General features: G+C 34.8%; 1 long non-coding RNA gene across 2 annotated transcripts in view; it reads left to right on the top strand.

Annotated features, from left to right (window-relative positions):
* LOC122237735 overlaps positions 1-4,398 on the top strand; it is a 51,344-nt gene extending 46,946 nt beyond the window's left edge. The window contains exons 1-3 of one of the 2 annotated variants that reach the window (XR_006216356.1): positions 516-565; positions 2,765-2,914; positions 4,235-4,398. This is a non-coding gene — a long non-coding RNA (uncharacterized LOC122237735). Of the gene's footprint in view, positions 1-515; positions 566-2,764; positions 2,915-4,234 lie in introns of those variants that run through there. The other variant, XR_006216357.1, reaches the window with a different exon arrangement.
* The last annotated feature ends 14,550 nt before the right edge of the window (positions 4,399-18,948 follow it).

The raw sequence follows: 18,948 nt of genomic DNA, 5'->3' as shown, positions 1-18,948 counted from the left end.
GATGGATAGATATGTAGGTAGATAGATGATAGATACATAGATGGATAGATAGATAGATAGATAGATAGATAGATAGATAGATAGATGATAGATAGATGATAGATAGATGGCATAGGTATAAATATAGACAGAGAGAGACAGAGATAGGGAAGAGGATAGGGAGGGAGAGGGAGGGAGGGTGAGGGAGAAGGAGAGAGAGAGAGAGAGAGAGAGAGAGAGAGAGAGAGAGAGAGAGATGGAGAAATTTGTTTCAAGGAATTTACTCATGCAGTTGTGGGTGCAACTGATTCTTAAATCTTCAGAGCAGGCTGGCAATTCCAGAAAAAAAAATTGTATTTGCTATCTTGAGTCTGAAGGTAGTCTAGAGACAGAATTTCTTTTTCTTTGGGGAACCTCCATATTTGCTCTTAAGGCTTTCCACTGAATGGAAGAGGCCCACCCATATTATTAAGAGTAATTGCTTTAATCAGAGTCTACTTATTAAAATGTTAATCACACCTAAAAAATATTTTCACAGCAACACCCTGTTTGGTGTTTGAACAAACCAATGGACATCATAGTTTAGGTAAGTTGAAACATAAAACTAACTATAATGGTTTATCAAACTGCAAAAAAATAATTCAGGGAATATGTACAAAGCCAATCACTGCAGCATTATTTGTCAGAACACTCAACTGACACTCTTACAAATATCCATCAATGAAGAGACCTGTTGATAAATTACAATACAAGCAACCAAAGAAATATCAAAGAGAAGTGAAAAGAAGGAAGCAGCTGGCTATATACAGATATGGGAAGGTCTCTAAGATGCACTGTTTTGAAAAATGACAGACAGAACAATATGTATATTAAGCAATCTTTTGTGGAACAGGGAGAGGGTGAAGTTAGATGTGTATAAAAATCTAAGGAAGAAGGCAATCAAAACATAAAAATGTTTTATTACAGTGATGAGGGGATAGGTATGTAGACACTAAGCAGCCTGACAAGAGAATCAGATAATGGATAGGGGATAGAGAGAGGATAAGGGATAGGGGATAATGCACTAACTGAAACTATCCATCACAGATCTTGGTATAATTTTGGATTTTGAAACACACGGATGTTCATTCTTTATAGAAAATTATAAATTAATAGATCGATAAAAAATGGGGACGACATCTTCAAACATATTCTGTCTTCCCACATATGTTCAGTTTCCCTTATGTTTTTTGAAATAATAAGCACTGAAAAAATAAGAAAGCCTGATTTCAGGCATAAAATTTTAAATGATGTGAAAATACCACCAGAATTGCTTTAATGGTTCTTTCATTTTTCTAAACATTAGTATTTGCTTAAAGAATAAACACTGAAATCTTAGAGACCACCAAATTCTTCATACAATGCCTTTAGAGGACTATTTTTCTGTTTTCATATATTAAAATATAAGGTAACTCGCTAATATATATATATGTATATTCGTTTGAAATTCTTATAAATGTGAACTTTAAGAATAATGTGACTTTTTGCCCTGTAATTTTTTAGTATAACTTTCACATGCTAATTTATGTAAACATATACAATTATTACCCAAGTACATGTGTATGTGTATGTGCACACATCATACCCAAATGCTGGCCAAAGCTTAGGTATACCCCCTTGGTTCATATGTTCAGAGCATGTATTAATTCTTGTGTAATAGAATAAGTAAACAAGATAAAATATTGCTTTATTGGAATGCTTTATATTTTTACACCTCTTGAAAATTCTTAAAACTTCCATTCTACATTCTACATTATAACTTCCCTGCTTCTTAATTTTACCACATTTTTGTGGAAAAATAAATATTCTTTTTATTTTATTTTTTTTTAATTTAACATTTTATTTTTTTTGAGACAGAGATAGAGCATGAGCAGGGGAGGGGCAGAGAGAGAGGGAGACACAGAATCTGAAGCAGGCTCCAGGCTCTGAGCTGTCAGCACAGAACCCGTCGCGGGTCTTGAACTCACAAATTGCGAGATCATGACCTGAGCCGAAGTCGGCCGTTTAACAGACTGAGTCACCCAGGCACCCCGAAAAATGAATATTCTTAATGCATTTGTATTCTAATAAATTCTTTTTTAAATTTCTTTTAATGTTTATTTATTTTTGAGAGAGTGAGAGAGAGAGTTCAAGCAGGAGAGGGGCAGAGAGAGGAAGACACAGATCTGAAGCAGGCTCTGCCTCCAAGCTGTCAGCATGGAGCCTAATGCAGGGCTCGAACACAGGAACCATGATCTGAGCCGAAGTTGGACGCTTAACTGACTGAGCCACCAGACACCTGATAAATTCTTAATATAAGTCACCAAGCCATTTTGTATGTGGACATATGTGAATATGCACGTGTGTAAATATAGTAAATTAAATACATTAAGTGCATTATTAAAGTTTCTTTTTATGTAAGTTATATTTCTAAAAATATCTTTAGTGGTGACTCATACAATTTTATTCTAGCAGTTGCAGTTATTGAACAATTTTATTTTGCATGAAATAATAGAATATGTAAGAGAAAGCTATACAACTAGAAGAATATTTTATCAAACCTAGATTTGCTGAAATTTGAAGATAAAGATTAGGATTCCTGGCTGCTAAGAACATACCATTATCATAGTCTCAAAATACAACCAGGGGATAAATACAAATATAAAATCTTATTTTTTTATAGAACAAGATTATGTGACCTAGGTTATATGGGACAGCAGTATGAATCTTTCCAGATTGCTTGATTTTATGTTTTATATTCACACAGGTAAATAAGGCAGAGACATTACGGTATAAAAGAAGTGGGACACACATAAAAGAAGAAATGTTCTACTATTTACATCAGATTTCAGCAAGCTGGGAGATCTGTCTTGAATGATGGTGCTCATGCAAGAGCAACAAAAAAATGGAACAAAACGTGAGTTCTATGGGAAATCTCGGACCAAAATATAGTTAATCAATTAAGACACATTTCAAGTACTGTAATGGTTTTTGAGAATATTGTTAGTACCTTCCAAAGAACATTTAATAATCCAGTAGAATTTGACACTCCTTCAGACATCAGCTTTTATTTGTAAATTCTCAATTCTTTTGTTATTATATGTGAAATGAGCGGCAGAATTTACCATTTCACATCTAAAATTGCTGGTTCTCTTAATATAAGAGATAAATATAATATTTGAAATGAAACAAAATGCCACTTTTAATTGTTAATATAAATATAATATAAGTAATAATTTCTAAATATAATAGTTATTATATTTACTTATCTAATTGTTATTTTTTGATACAATGAATTTTAATAATATTAACATGCTTACAACTACAGGTACTGATCCATAGATCGATTTTAAAATTAATTTTGAACTAGTAATTATAGAAAAAAATGCTTTTGAAACTCTGAAATGCTAGAAATGGGTAATACATAGTTTAAGACAAAGTTTTTACAATAAAAGTTTCAACGGCCTGGTGGTACTGTTTACTTGTTTCAAGTTAACCACTTAAATAAGAAACGTAAGCAGTTTTATACATTGCTATCAATTGATTTGAAGAGTTGTATGCACCTTCATGTTCGCTGCAACATCCCTCACAATAAACAAGATATGAAGACAAACTTAGTGTCTTCCAGGGAATGAAGGTATAAAGAAGGTATAAAGAAGTATATATATGAGATACATACACACTTGCAGAAATACACACTGAGATATTAGGTCCTGAAGAAGGAAGGAAATCCTGCCACTTGTATTTTAGATTAAAAGTTGAGGACATATGCGAAGTGAAATAAGTCTGACAGAGAACGACAAACACCACAAAATAACACTTACGTGCGGAATCGTTAAAAAGCCAAATTCAGAGAAAGCAAGAATAGAGAGGTGGTTCCCAGGAGTTGGGGGATGTAAAAAAATGGGTAGATATCGGTGAAAGAATACAAACTTCCAGTTATTGGATTAACAAATTCCCGAGATCTAATGTATACATTATGATTACAGCTAATAATACTGCATTAAATACTTTAAAGTTGCTAAGAGAGTAGATCTTAAGTGTTCTCATCATCCACACAAAAAAAGGTAATTATGTGACAGGATGAAGTTATTAGCGAATACTATGGTGGTAAACATTTTGTAACATATAAATTTACCAAATAAACATGATATATACTATAATTTACCCAACATTATATGCCAATGATGTATCAACAAAGCTGGGGGAAAAAAACTTTTCACAATCTCTCTTCCAGGTTTCTGGATCATGCTTTCAAAGGAATTTGTTACTTTTGCCAAGTCACAAATTACCCAACAACCAAGCTGTGTAAAATGAATTTATTATGCTAAAACATTCTGTGGAGTCATGAATTTGTACAAGGCACAGCAGGGACAGCCTCGCCTGTTTCTCACTCATAATGTCTGGAGTTTCAGGTACATGACGTGAAAATTAGGGGCTAGAATCATATAATGTCTTATCTCCTCACAGGTCTAATGGTTGATAATGGCTATGAGTTGAGAGTCATAGTTACTCTGCACATGGACATTGTCATGTGATGTCTTCACATTGGCTAATTTGGGTTTCTTCATAGCATGGTAACTGGGTTCCCAAGGCAGATGTCCCAAAGAGAGAATTGGGTGGCCAACTGGAAATTGCACTGCCTTTGTTAGACTAGCCTGAAGTAACACAGTTTCACCACAATATCTTCATTGGACAGTTACAAAGTCCTTCCTAGTTTCAAGGAGAGGAGAAATAGATTCCATTTCTTAATGAAGAATATCAATTTTCTACAAGAGGAGCCAGAAATATTGCTGTGACCCTTTTCAGAAAATACCATCTTCCACGTTGCACCCTCTGACAACAACAATGAACTCTCTTTCATATGCATGGGACACTCAGATGGACATATGTTGGCAGTTTCTAGACTAATGATCAGTCCTCTTGCCTGCAAATGATGCATCATAGCTCTTGGCTCCTTCCTCCTGGGGTTTAAGGTTTATCATCTGAGTCTTATTTCCTTTTCCATAACAAAAGAGGTCATTTTGCAACGAAGCTGTTTTCCCAACTTGTTTCTCATTCTTTGAAGTTTATTTATATAGATAAATCAAATATCTACTCCCATTGTACTCTCTTTAAAACAATTATTTAAAAAATATTTGGGATTTCTTATTAATTGATTCATAACCAGTAGGTAGAATTCCTACACCTACAAGTCTTATCAAGACAAGCTCTTTTTTATTTTGGTCTCCTCTACAGATGCTCTGGGATTTCAAACTTAAATCCTTTTTTTTTTTTCTTTTTTCTTGTAAAAACATTTAATGTTTATTTATTTTGGGTGGATGGATGGGGGAGATAAAGATCCAAAGAGGGTTCTTTGCTGACAGCAGAGAGTCTGATGTGGGGCTCCGATTCATGAACTCATGAGGTTATGACCTAAGTCGAAGTTGGACACTTAACTGACTGAGCTACCGAGGTGCCCCAAAATTCAATTCTACAGGGATTTTGTTTAACTGAGAGTCATGCCTTTAAGATTTTTAGAGGGCCTTTCTTTGCCTCAGTGAATGATATTCTGAAACACAACCTCCCAATTTCTTTCTAGGATCCTAACAAGGCTCTATCCTGAATTTGATGTTAGCACTGAAGTCTTTTCTTAATCTGGAAATACTGAAGAGACTGGGAAGGACACAGTTTTGTTTTCAAACCTATCATTTCTTGGATCCATTGTATTTAATAGATCTTTCTTTACCTTATCTGATCCCTCTCCTACTATCCTTGTCAATAGCAAGAAAAAGGCAAGCAACAGTTCTCACCTGCTGTGTCTTCTTGTTGGTTAGATTATTAGGTTTTAGGTTTTATTTAATTATTTTTTTTTTTTTTTTTACTTTCTATGTTACCACAGTTAACAGTATTGTTAAAATTTTAGCCATTACGTACAAGGAACACTTTTTCTTTATCTCCAGTGATATGTTTTTCACTTTCATTTAAGTACTCATTGACAATTTCCTCAAGGGTTAGCACATTTCACTTAATAATCTCTTCAGAAGCATGGTTTGAAAACCCCTGACATGTTTTTAGTTTTTTGTTATGGCACTGTCTCCTCTGGGAACCAAAACCTATTTAAGTTTTTCTGACTGCATAACAGTACCAAATCATCCCCAACTTACTAAAACACGCGCGCGAGTGCGCGCGTGCGCACACACACACACACACACACACACACACCTTTTTGTTGTTTCAATAACTTCTGTGATCCAGGAATTAAGACAAGAAACAGCAAGAATGACTTGGATTCATAATCTGTGGGCCTCAGAAAGAAGGATTGAAACCCGTGGGCTAAATTCAACTGCAGCTTTGTTCACTCAAAATGATAGTAGACGCTGGTTGTAAGCTGGCCATCTGTTTTCTGTAGGACTCTGTATAGACTAAGTGGGGCATGGGTTCCTTACAGCATGGCGACTGGGTTTCAAGACCAATATTCAAGAAACACAGTGAACACCAGCTGGAAGCCATCCCACTTTTTCCGACCTAAATCCAGAATTATATAGTGTCACCTCCACTACATTGTAGTCATTGAGGCAGCCATCAAGCCTTGTTTATTTTCAAGGGAATGGGAAATTAATTCTACTACTTTTGGGGGAGTGGAGTTGTTTGGGACTAGAACTATTGCTGTGGCTGCTTTCTGAAAATAACAATCTGCCACAGAATCAGATGTCAAAGTAAAATATTTAAAAACAGTCTGTTTCTTAGTTTGTGGATATAAACATTTTATTGGTATATTGCAATAAATTAGACAAAGGAGACATAACTAGCATTTTTATCTAGACTCATGATATCAGTTTTACATATATCAAAACAGCTTTATCATTCTCAATGCATGATGTTAAATAATCATTGTATTATGTTTTCACTCATAATAGTGTAGAATACAATAGTGATTTTTATATATTTGTAGTTCATAAGATGTTATTTTAAATACAAAGGATTCTTTGGCTAAAATATTTGACAACCACTGTTAGAGAAAAAGGGCTTCAAATAACTATATGTAAAAAGAATTGAAACTTTCAATTTGAGTCTTAACATATTTTGTGTTGACCACTGTCAAGAAAATGGCTTAGCAGTGATACTAAAGGGCTAGGAAATCTAACATTCTAATCATATGTCAAAGTAGACAAGGGGATGTGTTGTATGCTTGGAAGCTATATTTTTTGAATCAATGTTTTCTTACAAAGACCTAAAATTCATAAATTATTATGGTTTTAAATATAACCAGTAGGGACCAATATACTAAGAAAGATCTCAGAACATTGTCTTACGAATCTGATGGTCCATTCTGAAGACAAATGGAATGGATGATAGGGAGTCACATGTACTAATGACATGAAACTCTCTAGAATCATAAATTTGTATCTTAATAGCTTAAAATATATAATGATAAGAAAACAATTATATAGTGTGGGCCTTTAATGTAGGTAGATTATATAGTAACGATAGCACAAAGATCAGGAGTGTGGAACAATATTGTTATAAGGTCCTTAGATTTTAAGTGAGGAAATAAACCAGTGACTAGAAGTAGAATATGACAGTTAAGGATATGTGGTGTAATTCTAAAGAAACTAGAAAAATTAATGCAAAGACGTATAGATAAAAAGTGAATATAAGAATTAAAATGGGAGTAGGAAAAAAAAATCCCCAAATACCTAAAAGTTCTGGAGACAAGTAAAAGGAACAAAAGGAAGACAAGTAAAAAGGAACAAAAGCCAACAAAACAAAGAGAAAACATCTTGAAAAATGATCAACATACCCAAACATATTTAAATGAAATATAAATGGAATGAGTTAATTGTAATGAAGTAATTTTTAACAGGATAAAATTAAAAAACAAACCCTATTAATTTTCTCCTAGTAGCATACTTTAAATATAAAAAACACAGACAGTATAAAGTAAGAGAATAGAAAGAGAAATACTATACCAACATTACAAAGAAGTGTTCTGGAATGGCTATACTAAGAGCAGGCAAAAAATCTTTGAGGATGAAGAGTATATAATAGCTAAAGACTAATATTTCATAATGACAGAAGGGCAGTTCTTAAGATATATACAGAAATCATAAATGTGATCACTATACTTCACTTAAAAATTACCATTAAAAAAGTAAATATATATATATATATATATATATTAAGCAATAATTGACAGAAGGGTGAAGTAGACAAATTCAATAATATTATTTTGAAACTCTAAAGACTATTCTCTCATCAAATGATAGACAACCCAGAAACCAATGTGTAAGGATGTGGGAAATTATTAAATATGAAGAAAAAATAAGTTTACATTGGAAGTTACAGTGGAAAAATAAGAAAAAAATAAGTTTCCTAGCATTTATTACTTTACGTGTGGGCTATTTAACACCACCAATGTTGGGATGTCATCAGCATGTACATACTGATATCATGCACTGAGAGATACACATCAATTTTGTAGTATTTCTGATAAAAATGCAAAGCTCAAATCTAACAATGAAGAAACACAAGACAAAGGCAAGTTGCAGGGCATTCCACAAAACAACTTTGTAAGACTAATTGGACACAGTCTTTAAAGTCTATGAAACAAAAATGTTTCAGATTAAAGGAGAATAAAGATGAACAATCGGTAAACACATTATGTCACCCTAGAGTACATGTGGGACAAAGGTAAAACAGACTGTAAATTATAGTGTTTACATAACTGATAATTTATAGTTCATTTGAGTAAGTCATGGATAGAAAACAGAATTCTATAAATATTAAATCTTTAAATTTACATAAGAAAATACACTTGTTATTAGAAAATGTGCTCTGTGGTTTTAAGTGGTAAAGGAAAATAATATCTCCAGGTATCCAGCAGTGCATAACTGATTTCTGTGTATTCAAATTATAATATAATTAAAGGTTGAAAAATAGTATAAAAATCATGAAATGCTAGTTTTGAACTACTTTTAGTTCCTAACTTAAAGATTTTACTTAAGTATATAAAATATACTTTATCTTAGAAAATTCTGTAGGCACAATGAAAATAGATTAACAGTGGCTTCTACTGATTTAAAGTGTTAATTATTCAGGGTGCCTAGGTGGCTCAGTCGGTTAAGCCTCCATCTTTGGCTCAGGTCATGATCTCGTGGTTTACAAATTCAAGCCCCGTGTCGTGCTCTGTGCTGACAGCTCAGAACCTGGAGCCTCCTTCAGATTCTGTGTCTCCCTCTCTCTCTGCCCCTCCCCACTCATGCTCTGTCTCTCTCTCCTTCAAAAAAAATTTTAAATAAACTGTTAATTACTCGTAACCTATTTTGGTATTATTGAATCAGGTTAAGTTATATGTATCGATTTTTGTCTTATTTGAATATTTATGTTAACATTCCAGATACAGTTGTATTATTTTTATCATTTTATTTCTTTTAGAGAGAGAAGAGTAGGGGATAGGAGGAGAGGGGCAAAGGGAGAGAGAGAGAACCTTAGGCAGGCTCCATGCTCAACACAGATCCCCATGAACCTAGATCATGACATGAGCCAAAATCAAGAGTCAGACACTCAACCAACTGAGACACCCATATGCCGCTAGAAAAGTTATTTTTTAAAAACAGAATAATCCAATCTATCACATCTATTGTTTTTATTACCTAACTGCTTAGTTAAAATAATCATAATAATTTCATTTTTAATTCAGTTGTGTAGATCTTCTAATCTTAGATATTTCTGTGTTCCTCTACTACATTTTACTGGCTGTTTGGCTTTGGAATGTTCTTTGTTCTCTCCCTGCATCAGTTTTATTGATACAGTAATAACTCCTATATCATATGGATACTGTGATTAACCAGAAACACAACTGAATACATAAGAAGTTACTGCTAATTGTTATTAAATAGAGGCAGTATTTGTCATTTTCTAGAAATGAGTCTGGTTGCTTGAGTTCAAGTCCAGTTTTGTCACTTAATGAATGAGTTAACCTTTCTTTGCATCAGTTTCCCTTTCTATAAAACGCAAAAAGTAATACTATCTACCTCATGGGGTATTATTGTCTGAATAAAATCACATGGAAAATAGTATGTAGTTCTTACATTAAATAGTAATAGTAATAACAGTAATAATAAAATCATTAATCACAGGCCAATATATGCTTTTGTATTCCTTTCCTGACCTGTGGCCAGCTCAGCTAACTGTATTAACAGTCACTCAGCAGAACCCATGTTACTTTAGAGTAAGCTATCTGAAAATAGTCCTTCTAAATTCACATAAACCACAAGTTTAGTCCTCGAGGCTTTTAGACATCCTTATTTCCATAGTTTTTGCAATCTAAGAAGAAAATTAAAAATAACTATTTCATTTATTTTCCTTTGCTAGAGACAGTTTCTTAGTTTAAAGAACTTTGTACAACTGCTAATATATTATTTTTCTGAAAAAAATTCTATACTAAATTCATTTCGGATGTAAATTTCACCCAAAATATTTAATTTAATTTCAATGACTCTTTCAATAACAATCTCAATGATGAAGTAGGATTATTTTAATGTCTACAAATGCTATGAAAATGATCAACATGTAAAAGAAAATCAATAAACTAAATATATATTATGGTAGCTAGATTTCAAAAATGGTCCTCAGTGATGCCCACCTCTTGATATTCACCCATTTGTGTACTACACTCTCCTTAAGTGTGGGTCAGACATAGCTACTTCTAACAAATAGACTACCACTATTGCTATAAGCCATAACTTTCATGATTAGTTTAGGTATGATTGTGGCTTTTATCTCTTGCTAGCAGACCCGCTCTATTGGCTTCTCGGCTTACATGCTTTAATGAGTAAACTGCCATATTGGAGAGGCCCACTTGGCAAAAAGCTGAGAGCTGAATCAGTCCACAAGATTGCTAGGAACTGATTTCTGCGAATATTCTGTCCAGTTAAACATTGAGATGACTTTGGCTAGCCAATGTTTTTATTGCAATCCATAAGAATCCCTGAAGAAGAGAATTCAGTTAAGGTGTGCCTAAAAATTTGATCCCAGAAACTGTGAAATAATATACGTGTGTTTTTTAAGCTGATAAATTTTTGGGGTAAGTTGTTATACAGAAATAGAAAGTGAATACATTAGTTTATCCATCAATCAACAAAAGGACCATGTTAGAACGCATTTGACTCTTTTAGGATAAATTATCGTCAACAAATTAATAAATATGCATATTGTTTGTTTTTACTAGAAGAAATAATTTCTCAAAAAGAGATCCCCTACTGGAGTGCAGCAACTCAAAGGTAATTTCAAGAGATACTAAATCCTGTTTCATTAGATAATTCCCATTCACATAATACAAAGTCAAAGAACTAATACTTAGTTTGAAACTAGCATTTTTATGCTGTATATTAGCTGAAGAACTTAATTGCCTATAAACTAGAATCTCTATTTCTCAAGACTATAAATACACTTTTCCAAATACATTAGATAACACCTAGAATAAAAACTTGTCCTTTCTAATAATTACAGGCCTTTGTGGCTAGATCAGTCCTGAACCTGAAGCTACCTTTGGATGTTACTGGACCACTGAGTACTACTGGATTTGTACCTTTTAGGCAATCCGTAATTACAGTGGATTACTATATGGATCCTACTTCCCTAAAGGGCTACTTTGTAACTTTCACACTGATCAGATCATACTGTTTATCAAAATTATTATAAAGATCAAAGTTTGAATATGTGGAGTACACAATGGCTATATCTAATTTCTAATTTCCTAAGTTGTTCTTACACTTTTTTTCCCCCACTCTTGTTTCCCTTATATTGCTGCCATTGAGAAGGGAAACTCATCTGGTAAAGTTTTTTAATCTATGTCTTAAAGATTAATCAATTTCATGGCTACCATATTTCCAGCAAGATATCACATATAAGCCAATCATTAAAAATATGCTTAACTCATGCATTATTTTGGGAAAAAAATATTTCTTCCCTGATGTTTAAATTGGTATTTTAATATAAAAATAAATTTATGTTAAATAAATAAATACATAAATATTCCCTAATTATTTCTAAATAGGAATTTAGGTTATATTTATAGGTTCAATTAAATTGATGCCTTACTTCAATGTAAGTTTCAGAAAAATTCTATATTTGAGTTCCTTCTTTATCTTTTTTAATTTACTTTTTAAAATATAATTTATTGCCAAATTGGCTAGCATACAGTGTGTACAGTGTGCTCTTGGTTTTGGGGGTAGATTTCCGTGGTTCATCACTTACATACAACACCCAGTGCTCATCCCAGCAAGTGCCCTCGTCAATGCCTATCACCCATATTCCCCTCCCCTTCTCCACCCCCATCAACCCTCAGTTTGTTCTCTGTATTTAAGAGTTTCTTATGGTTTGCCTCCCTCCCTCTCTGTTTGTAACTATCTTTTTCCCATCCCTTCCCCCATGGTTTTCTGTTAAGTTTCTCAAGTTCCACATGTGAGGGAAAATATATGATATCTGTCTTTCTCTGACTTACTTATTTCACACAGCATAATACCTTCCATTTCCTTCCATGTTGCTGCAAAGTGGCATGATTTCATTCTTTCCCATTGGCAAGTAGTATTCCATTGTATATATAAACCACATCTTCTTTATCCATTCATCAGTCGATGGGCATTTAGGCTCTTTCCAAAATTTGGCTATTGTTGAAAGTGCTGCTATAAACATTGGGGTACATGTGCCCTTACAAATCAGCACTCCTGTATCCTTTGGATAAATTCCTAAGAGTGCTATGTTGGGTCGTAGGGTAGTTGTATTTTTAATTTTTTGAGGAACCTCCACACTCTTTTCCAGAGCAGCTGCACCAGTTTGCATTCCCACCAACAGTGCAAGAGGGTTCCTATTTCTCCACATCCTCACCAGATCTGTTGTTTCCTGAGTTGTTTATTTTAGCCATTCTGACTAGTGTGAAGTGGTATCTCAGTGTGGTTTTGATTTGTATTTCCCTGGTGATGAGTGACATTGAGCATCTTTTCATGCATATGTTGGCCATCTGGATATCTTCTTTAGAAAACTGTCTATTCATGTATTTTGCCCATTTCTTCACTGGATTGTTTTTTGGGTGTTGAGTTTAATAAGTTCTTTACAGATTTTGTATACTAATCCTTTATCTGATATGTCATTTGCAAATATGTTTTCCCATTCCATCAGTTGCGTTTTAGTTTTATTGATTGTTTCCTTTGCAGCACAGAAGTTTTTTATCTTGATGAGATTTGCTTTTAATTCCCTTGCCTTTGGATATGTGTAGAGCAAGAAATTGCTGTGATTGAGGTCAAAGAGGTTGTTGCCTGCTTTCTCCTCTAGGATTTTGATTGTTTCTTGTCTCACATTTAGGTCTTTCATCCATTTTGATTTTATTTTTGTGTATGGTGTAAGAAAGTGGTCAAGTTTCACCCTTCTGCATGTTGCTGTCCAGTTCTCCCAGCACCATTTGCTAGACTGTTTTTCCCCCCATTGGATACTCTTTCCTGCTTTGTCAAAGATTAGTTGGTCATACATTTGTGGGTCCAATTCTGGGTTCTCTATTGTATTCCATTGGTCTGTGTGCAATCCAGCCCTATCTCAAGAAATAAGAAAAATCCCGAATACAAAATCTAACAGTACACCTAAAGGAACTAGAAGCATAACAGCAAAGAAACCTGAAGGTCAGCAGAAGAATAGAAATAATAAATGTCAGAGCAGAAATACACAATATAGAATCCAAAAAAAGAGTAGAACAGATCAATGAAACTAAAACCGTTTTTTCTTAATAAACAAAATTGGTAAACCCCTAGCCAGACTTCTCAAAAAGAAAATAGAGAGGACCCAAAAAAATAAAATCACAAATGAAAATGGACTTATCACAACCAATCCCTCAGAAATACAAACAATTACCAGAGAATACTGTGAAAAATTATATGCCAACAAACTGGACAATCTGGAAGAAATGGACAAATTCCTCAACACCCACACACTACCAAAACTCAAATAGAACAAAATAGATTTTAACAGACCCATAACTAGTGAAGAACTTGAATCAGTTATCAAAACTCTCCCAACAAATAAGAGTCCTTGGTCAGATAGCTTCCCAGGGCAGTTCTACCAGACATTTAAAGCAGAGTTAATGCCTATCCTTCTCAATCTGTTCCAAAAAATAGAAATGGAAGGAAAGCTTCCAGACTCATTCTATGAAGCCACATTACCTTGATTCCCAAACCAGACAGAGACCCAAAACAAAGGAGAATTACAGGCCAACATCCCTGATGAACATGGATGCAAAAATCCTCAATAAGATACTAGTAAATTGAATTCAATAGCGTATTAAAAGAATTATCCACCATGATCAAGAGGGATTCATTCCTGGGCTAAAGGACTGGCTCAATATTCATAAATCAATCAGTGTGATACATCACATTAATAAAAGGATAAGAACCATTTGATCCTGTAAATAGATGAAGAAAAAGCATTTCACAAAATACAGCATCCTTTTTTAATAAAAACCCTCCAGAAAGTCGGGATAGAAGGAACATAACTAAACATTATAAAAGCCATATGTGAAAGGCCCACAGCTAATATCCTCAGTGGGAAAAACAGAGCTTTCCCCCTAAGATTAGGAACACGACAGGTATGTCCACTTTCAACACTGTTGTTTAACATAGTGTTAGAAGTTCTAACATCAGCAATCAGACAACAAAATTAAATAAAAGGCATCAAAATTGGCAAAGAAGAAGTCAAACTTTCACTTTTGGCTGAGGACATTATACTCTATATGGAAAACCCAAAAGATGCCACCAAAGACTGCCAGAACTGATACATGAATTCAGTAAAGTCGCAGGGTACAAAATCAATGTACAGAAAGTTGCATTTCTATGTACCAACAATGAAGCACAGAAAGAGAGATCAAGAAATTGATCCCATTTGCAATTGCACCAAGAACCATAAAATACGTAGGAATAAACCTAACCAAAGAGGCAAAATGTCTGTATGCTGAAAACTATAGAAAACTTATGAAGGAAATTGAAGACACAAAGAAATGAAAAAGCATTCCATGCTCATGGATTAGAAGAATAAATATTGTTAAAATGTCACTACTACCCAAAGCAATGTACACATTCAATACAATCCCAATCAAAATTGCACTGGCATTCTTCTCAAAGCTAGAACAAGCAACCTTAAAATTTGTGTGGAACCACAAAGACCCCGTATATAATATTGAAAAAGAAAACCAAAGTGGGAGGCATCACAATCCCAGACTTTAGCCTTTACTACAAAGCGGTCATCATCAAGACAGTATAGTATTAAATTGCTTCTTTAAAGATATGAATACAAAGATAATCTGTATTATAAGTTCATACAAACTCAATATGATCAGAATTTTCTATTTCAATACATATTTTGAAATTTTACTCAGAGTCTTATCTTTGCTAGGCTGTGACATAAACTTATTGTGTGCAAGAGTGTGTGTGTGTGGGGGGGGGGGGGGGGCGATGGAAGGCACAGGGGAATGCAAAAGGAGGATACTTCCCTAAAGCCACTGACTGGTAAAATGACGGGAGCTGATTTTTGTGAGTTTTGGCAACCAGTGGTGGTCAAAGGTAGGTGTGTGATTCTAGGACAGAGCCCTGAGGGTACTGCCCTACTCCTGGAAAGAAGACAGGCAAGCAATCCTGAGGCAGATAAGTATCCTTAAGTATCACTTAAGGCACACAGGGAGAGACTGTTCCCTATTCCTGGAGAGGTGGCATTTTCAGAGATGCCTCTCCAGCGATAAGAGAGGCTGCAGGTGCCATTTCCCTCCCCTGCCCATCAGCATAGGCACAGAAACACCTGCTCAGGGCAGCTAACCTGGACACTGGTTGTTTAGCCTGTTTTGCTCCAAATCCCATGCCTTTGCACTCTGGCACAACTGCCATTTTCAGTCAAACCTTCATCAGTCTCAGTGCGGTGAGACCCTCCTCCAGAGGACTTTTGCAGGTCCTGCCACAGCAGTTCCCTAAAGTTTTGAGTTTTAGAAGTCAGCAGGTTTGGCCCAAAGTACACAGTGCTGCTCCAGGCCTCCAAGGAACCCAGAGGCAGACAGGATGAAAAAAGTGATCTGAAAAATGTCTGGGACACACAAGGGATAATTATTCACTCTTCTGAGACTCCTTCCCTGAGAGCAGCAAGCATGGAGACCCCTCTCCAGGGACAAAGGAGCTGGCTGGCACCACTTCCCTCCCATCTCTTGGTAGAAACCAACTTCCGTAAACAGTACAGTACCAACACTGGTTGACTAAACTGCTTACAACAAGTCCTGCCCCCCTGCCTTCTACTGGTACTGCTTCTCTTGGGCAAGTGTGCCTAAGGAACAGTGCAGTGGGCCCCTACCTCAGAAAATCATAACAAACGCTCATACACTACATCTATTGACCAGAGAGTTCTGCAAGGCTTCATTTCTAGTGGAAGTAGCATCAGGTCTCATTTAACAAGCAGACCAGAGCACACCTAGTTAAAACTTGCCACACTCTGGCCAAGGTGCAAACACTGCCCATTACAGGCAAGGAGAGATTCTGCATATGACTGGTCTGAGAGTTAGAGTAGTCAAAACACAGCAGCGGAGTGTACACAGAAAACAGCAGAGGCACTCCCTGAAGTGCCAGAACCTGGACAATATCTGACCTCTTCTTCATACGCTGTTGCTCTTTGGAGCAGAAAACATAACAGGATTTTCTAATCCATAGAAGAAGAGGCTCAGACAGAATGCTATAATGGAGCAATGCATCCCAAAAGAAAGAACAAGAAAAGGTCACAGCCAGAGATCTAATCAAAGCATATATAAGTTATGTGCCTGATGGAAAATTTAAAGCAACAATCAAGGATAATCACTGGGCTTGAGAAAAACATAGCAGACATCAGGGAGACCCTCACCACAGAGTTAAAAAAAACAGTCAGAAATGAAAAATGCAATAACTGAGATTCAAAACTGACTGAATATAATTACCACAGGGATGAAAGAGGAACAAATTGGTGATACATAAGCTAGAATAATGGAAAATAATGAAGCTGAACAAAAAAGAGAAAGAATAATTATGGATCATGAGAGTAGACTTAAGGAGTTCAGTGACTTCATGAAACACCATAACATTTGTATCATAGGAGTCCTACAAGGAGAGAAAGAGGGTAGAAGGTTTATTTGAGGAAACAATAGCTGAAAATGTCCCTAATCTGGGGAAGGAAATAGATATAAAAATCCAGGAGGCACAGAGAACACCCATCAAAACCAACAAAAGCAGTCCAACACCAAGGCATATTGTAGTTAAGTTTGCAAACTATAGTGATAAACAACAACAACAACAACAACAACAACAACACAAAAACAGCAAGACAAGGGAAGTCTCTAACTTATAAGGGAAGACCCATAAGGCTAGCTCTCCACAGAAACTTGTCAAGCCAAAAGGGTGCTATATGTGATAGATTCAACATACCCAATGGGAAAAATCTGCAGCCAAGAATACTCTTTCTAGCAAGATTATCATTCAGAACAGAAAGAGAGAAAAAGTCTCCCAAACAAACAAAAACTAAACGTGTCCATAACCACTAAATCAAACCTGTAAAAAAGATTAAAGGTGATTCTTTGAGGGAGAAAAAATACCATAACTGACAAACACTAGAAAGGAACAGAAAAAATTTCCAGACACAACGACAAAATAAATAATAATGACATAAAATACATATGTATCAAAAATTACTTTGAATGTAAATGAACTAAATACTCCAATCCAAAGACATAAAGTATCAAAGACATTAGGTGTCATAATAGATAAAAACAAACAAACAAAGACCCATGTGTATGCTGCCTACTAGAGACTTATTTTATACCTAAAGACACTTGCATATTCAAAGAGAGAGGATGGAAAAATATTTATCATGCAGGTGGAAATCAAAAGACAGCCAGAGTGGCCATACTTATGTCAGACAAACTAGATTTTAAACCAAAGTCTACAACAAGAGATCAAAAGGGCACCATGTCAAGATAAAGGGGACTATCCAATAGGAAGATCTGTTACAAATATTTATTCCCCCAAAACAGAGCACCAAAAATATATATAAAAAAAAATGACCAGCATAAAGGAATTCATTGATAACAATACAATAATAGTAGGGAATTTTAATACCCCACTTACAGCAATAGACAGATCATCTAAGCAGAAAATGAACAAGAAAAAAAATGACTTGAATGACACACTGGACCAGATGAGCTTAACAGATATATTCAGAACATTTCATCCTAAAACAGCAGAATACACATTCTTTTCAAATGCACATGGGACATTCTCCAGCATATATCACAAACTAGGTCAAAAATCATACTTAACAAGTACATACCATGCATATTTCCAGAACACAATGCTATGAAACCTGAAGTCAACTATAAGAAAAAAACTTGAAAAGACCACAAATACATGCAGGTTAAACAACATACTGCTAAAAAATGAATGAGTCAACCAAGATATTAAAGAAGAAATTTTTTAAAAATACATGAAAACAGATGAAAATTATAACACAAGGGTCCAAAATTTGGGGGAAACAGCCAGAGCACTCATAGAAGAAAGTATACAGAAAAATAGGCCTATCTCAAGAAGTAAGAAAAATCTCAAATAAGCAACCTAACCTTACACCTAAAGGAGCTAGAAAAAGAACAAAAAGCAAATCTAAAGCCAGCAGGAGAAGGGAAATTATAAACATTAGAATAGAAACAAACAAACAAATAAACTAGAAACTAAAAACAGATCAATGAAACCAGAAGCTTATTCTTTGAAAAAATTAATAAACCTTTAAATTCATAAGTTAATAAACCCCTAAAATTGATTATCCCCTAACCAGACTTGAAAAGAGACCCAAATAAATAAAATCACAAATGAGAGAGGAAAAATAACAACCAACACCACAGAAATATAAGCAACTATAAGAGAATATTATGAA

Source organism: Panthera tigris, chromosome B1 (assembly GCF_018350195.1).
Source record: "Panthera tigris isolate Pti1 chromosome B1, P.tigris_Pti1_mat1.1, whole genome shotgun sequence".
Taxonomy (NCBI): domain Eukaryota; kingdom Metazoa; phylum Chordata; class Mammalia; order Carnivora; family Felidae; genus Panthera; species Panthera tigris.
This window is presented reverse-complemented; position numbering and strand designations above follow the sequence as displayed.